Genomic DNA, 6,000 nt, shown 5'->3' on the forward strand with positions numbered 1-6,000 from the left:
GTGCAAATGTTAAAAAAGCACAACAGGAAAATAGGCAAACCAGACAAAGAGGGGAGCCAGGTCTCTTCTTATTATGTTTTAAAAAAAAAAAAATTCATTCATATATTTTTTTTTTCTGTCGTGTATTTGTCTGTCCTATATATCTGTCCATCCAATATCAACTTTTTTTTCAGTCCATTCCAAGATACTCGTGGTATTTGTGTTAGAATGAATACCTTATACTGATGTAATTACTTTTAGAATGAATACCTTATATGTAATGTAATTATAATGCATTTGTTTGCGCAATACTATACTGTGATGTCTTTGGCATGAGAATTATTATTAAAAAAAAAAGAAAAAAAAAAAGATTCATCTTGGGCGAATAAGACACACGGCATAACGTTGTTCGTGTATTCATTTATAGTCTGTTCATTTAAGATGATGGTATTAGACTGGACGGCATAACGAAAGCCTAAATAAACTGAACTTCACTCAGTGTCCAGATAGTTGTGTAAATAAAACAACAACAACAAAAAAACAAACGCTTTATAGATGCATACTGTCTCATCGATTGCCTTGTTAAACAACGAATCGATCGTGGACTTTGAAGAGTCCATTGTGGTACGGGGCTAGTAGATCCACTTGGAAATGTGGACTGACTTGCCACAGTCTGAAGTCTGCACACTTTCGGCTCTGACACCGTTTTACCACACAGACATAGACACAGACAGACAGACAGACTGGCGCGCGCGCACACACACACACACACACACACACACACACACACACACACACACACACACAAACACTCACACACACACACAACGTGCGTGAATGTACTTTTACACGGACTACCACACGAAGTGCGGGGATCAGTGCTGTGTGCGTACGCCGGTGTTCGTGCGTGCGGGGGCGCGCGCGTGAGAGTGTGTGTGCATGCGCGCGAGTTTGTGTGTGTGTGTATTCAGTGAGTGGGCGCGGTGTGTATGTGTACGTACATGCGTGCGTGTGTGGATATGTGTGTAACTAAGCTCAAACAGAATTGTTCTGGATTGAATGGGGGAAAAAAGAAGAAGAAAAGAAGAAGAAGAAGAAGAAGAAACCACAGAAAGAATAAAGAATGGTTCACAGCGTAGTAAATGCACACCATGAGTTCGATACAGTTATCAAAGTCACGAATACATTCGGCCATATCGATCAGAAACTGAAATCGATTGCTTAACTCATTGACTGCTGAATCTTGGTGAAATGAAACAAGCGTGGCAGGAATGTGAAATGCACTAACTGCTTATTCTTTACTGTTGAGCGGTGTATTTGATTTAGCTGAACATGTTGAAAATAGTGAACATGCCATCCCAAGAAGTCCAAATAAGGAACGGTAACCAACATCCTGATCTGTGACTTCAGTCTTGTACCAGGTGACAGCCCTTCACTGACGAAGACAGCAGCAGTAAAGGGGTTAAAGTCACAAAAAGAACAACAACAAAAAACAAACAAACAAACAAACAACAACAACAACAAAACCCCCCAAACAAACCAGCAAATCAAAAACCGCTTTTGAGGTGGTAAGAAAGCATCAGCTGATTGAGGACAGAGGGCAGACCCGCTGTTGAGGGTCCTGACCATAACAGTGGCATGGAAGATGAATTGTTTGTATTTGTATTTAGCGTATTTCTTTTTATCACAACAGATTTCTCTGTGTGAAATTCGGGCTCAGGGAGAGCGCGTCGCTACACTACAGCGCCACCCTTTTTTTTTTTTTTTTTTTCCTGCGTGTAGTTTTATTTGGTTTTCCTATCGAAGTGGGTTTTTCTACAGAATTTTGCCAGGAACAACCCTTTTGTTGCCGTGGGTTCTTTTGCGTGCGCTAAGTGCATGCTGCACATGGGACCTCGGTTTATCGTCTCATCCGAATGATTTGCGTCCAGACCACCGACCACTCAAGGTCTAGTGGAGGGGGAGAAAATATCGGCAGCCGGCTAAGCCGTGATTCGAACCAGCGCGCTCAGATTCTCTCGCTTCTTAGGCGGACGCGTTACCTCTAGGTCATCACTCCACATGTGGATTATGGATCAGCCTCAAAACGTCACACAAAACAATTCTTCCACGTGCTACTTTCCCCTGAAATCGATCCGTGTATGAAAATGTCACAGGCGGCCTCAGTGACCAACACAACACACCAGCCAACCAACCAACCATCCAATCTCCATACCCCCTACCTCCCACTCGCCTCCACCGGTCTCCACTTCCTTCCCCCCCCCTTCCCCCCACACACATGTGAATACATTTATAAACCTCATTGCTATCAATGCCAACAGTCGCTTCCTCGAGTCCGGTCCGAGATTTCTCCTGTTGCACGGCATGGGAATTTCACCCAGTCAATTATGCAGCGGATCCACCCCACGTTTGCGTGGAAACCCAGAGGACTGAGTCTGCTCAATTTCAGCTTGATCGATTCAAAACTGTGGACATGCATACTGGTCTGCTGCAACTGCAAACAAACAGAGACACAGACAAGACAAACACAGATGAACAGACGGGCATACGAAGCGAACACTACATATGCCCCCTGTATACAGGCTTCACGAAAAGTTAAGGACCACTCCATGAAAGCAGGCACGAAAAAAAAAAAAACAAAAAAAAAACGTGACACGATTTTAATCATGCAGGCTACATATGAGTCTCCACCACTGACTGTCCTTTCAATACCCTCAATGCTGTTTCAGGCACACGCGCACTATGTTTGGACAGTGGAAAATGCGATTGAAAAATCGACTGATGTTTCTGCCAATAATTTACAAATATTCAGTGACTAGAAACGATAGCTTTGGTTTTTTTGTTGTTGTTGTAAAACTTATTGAAATGCACGTGTAAGAAACCACACCTGGTTGTGAATGCCGCTCACACATGGGCTGCATAGGCGGAAATTCAGTATCGTTATTTTAGTTACGCCTCCCAAGAAGAAAACTATGCAAGTTTGCAAGTTGACCATAATTTTACCCATTGTGATATATGGGTGTCCCAAAAAAAGTGAACCGCTTTTTGACAAGTATTTTCAAACTTGATGGAGAAACCGAATTCATTGAAAAATTACACACAGTAACCTTAGGGTATCATCAACAAGTCTGCAAAATATCTAAAATACTCGCATTATTTGCGTCCGAACTATTAGATATTTTGCAGACTTGTTGATGATACCCTAAGGTTACTGTGTGAATTTTTTTTTAATGAGTTCGATTTCTCTATCACTTTGAAAATACTTGTCAAATAGCGGTTCACTTTTTTGGGGACGCCGATATAGCGGGCTTGTAAAATGCTTGTTAACTAATACAATTCAGACTTTAACTATAAAACAAACAATTGTGAGTGGTAATGAAATGACCAAAATCACATATTCATGTGTAAGTGACATCCTCAGAAGTAGCCAGATGTTAGAAAAAACAAAACAAAAACAACACAAGACATTTAACAGTCAAGAATCTCCAGGTTATGCATGCGTGTGGATGAATGGTGCGAAAGCGCTTTGATTTGCGCAATATAAATATCAGTGTTATCATTATCTTTTGTTTCTTGTTTGAGAGACAGAGACAGAGAACGGGGTAGGGGAGGAGAGGGAAGGTTAAACACTGACTGAGAGAGTGAGTTCATGCAGTGAAACCTTTATGATCGGTTGGCATCATTAGTTTTTGAAGCTCATCGCTTACCCATGTCACCCATCTCAACCCGTCATTCTAACTTTTCTTCTTCACCACGCTCTTCATCTGTCTCTCCCTCTGTGTGTCTACCTCTGTCTGTCTGTTTGTCTGTTTCACTTTATGTTTCTCCTTTTCCCTTTCTCTCCGTCCGTGTCTGTTCAATAGACGTCAAACTGAAGAATGTATGTAGCAAAAAGTTTTCCGCTTAACCAGAAATAAAAAAAGATGGAATCCACTTGAATATTTTGGTGGTCTCTCATCACCTTCACCAGCAAACTGATGCAGGAAAGTCAGTACTGGGTTGGACAGGCTGTCAGTGAGTGAAATCAGGTCATGTCTGTACAGTGGTCACATGTGCCAGACTGTGGTGCTGTCACGGTAAAAGACTGCCATGAACTGGAAGGAGTTCCAGATCACTGTGTCTGTTGAGGTCGGGCTTTCTCGTCATGCTTTGGGCTGACGGCCTCTTTCACCTCCCTCTTCCAGATGCAGCTTTCTGTGCACAGCGCTATGTCAGCTTGAGTCCAGCCCATGAGGTCAACTGATACTGTGATTCTGGGACACAAGATGCTTGTGGAATTTAAAAGCACGCTCACTTCTGGCTAACTCACACTGACACTGTGACACACGGCACAAACACGCGCGCGCGCGCACACACACACATACACGCACGCCGGCCATACATGCACGCACGCACGGCAAGCACATTGCACGCGCGCGCACAACACACACACACACACACACGCTCACACACACACACACACACACTCACACACACCGACACACACACACACACACACACTGACACACACACATACTACACTGAGCACGCAAGGGGAGGGTGGGGAGGAGGGGGGGCACGCAGGCTGACGTTTTTATGCATGAACACGTAGGATGTCACCGGTGACAGTGATAGAGGGACGGAGAGAGAGAGAGAGAAGACCGAGACTCGAAACTGTCAGACAAACAGACAGACAGGCAATTTTTCCTCTCTTCGTCTATATTCTCTCTCTCTCTCTCTCTCTCTCTCTCTCTCTCTGTCCCTCTCTCTCTCATTTGTATTTGGACTTCCTTCAGAAGCCGGGGCTGAATACACTGAATAACTTGAAACTTTCGTTTCGTTTCGTTTCCGTCGTCTCTCTCTCTCTCTCTCTCTCTCTCTCTCTCCTCTCCGCTCTCTCTCTCTCACACTGGTTTCTGACTTTCTCTCAGACACGGTCACACACACACGCACACACTCTCTCTGTCTCACGCATGACAAACACTTGCGAGATAGACAAAGACAGAGAGAGAGAGAGAGAGAGCCGGAGTCGGAGAGAGAAAGAGACTGAGAGACTGGCAGACAGACAGACAAACCGACAGACAGACGGAGACAGACAAGCAGACCGGCAAATTCCTGCCCGAAAGCCGAAAAGAACTGGAATAAAAGAAATGATGATAATAATGATAAAAAAGGAGCCCGGGTCATTGAGAAATGGGAGCGTGACGCCAATTGAGAGGCATTAACCCAAGTCAGTATTTTGTGGAATCAGCCACTGAGGCATTATCTACGTTATCCTTCTTCGGGCCCAATTTTCCGAGTCAAACCTCTTCACTGCCATTATACATGTTTTTTGCGCTGAACGACATTAAGTGTCCCCCCCCCCCCCCCAACCCCCTGTCCCCCCGCCCATCCCTTCTCGCTCGTTCCCCATCCCTCCAACCCCCCACCCACTCGTAATATCCCCCCCCCCCCCGCCCCCCGCTCCCTCCACCCCAACTGACGACATGATGACGGCCACACACACACACACTGACGCACGCGCGCGCATGCACGCTAGCATCATGCACACAATAATGGCCGCCCACACACGCGCACACACACACACTAACGGCCGCTCACACACACATACACACACACACACTCACACACACACTGATGCACGCGCGCTAGCATCATGCACACAATAATGGCCGCGCAAACACACACACACACACACGGCCGCTCTCTCTCTCTCTCTCTCTCTCTCTCTCTCTTACACACACACACACACACACACACACACACACACACACACGGCTGGTATTGCCCGGCGGGTCGGCAGAGGAGGCGAATCACCCAGCCTCCTGCTGTCATCCGCCGGCAAGTCTTTTGAAGGTAAATCTCCTAAGCGCCAGCTTCCCAGACCATCTCTGATAGAGGGTAAAGGGTAAAGTTGGCAGACAGCTCAATCGCCCTTTACTATTTTCTCCACACACACACACACACACACACATGCACGCGCACACGCGAACACAGACGCACACACACACAAGTTCAGGGAGAGGTCTGCTGCCCCCTGCT

The sequence above is a fragment of the Babylonia areolata genome, chromosome 19 (genome assembly GCF_041734735.1).
Source record: "Babylonia areolata isolate BAREFJ2019XMU chromosome 19, ASM4173473v1, whole genome shotgun sequence".
Lineage (NCBI taxonomy): Eukaryota > Metazoa > Mollusca > Gastropoda > Neogastropoda > Buccinidae > Babylonia > Babylonia areolata.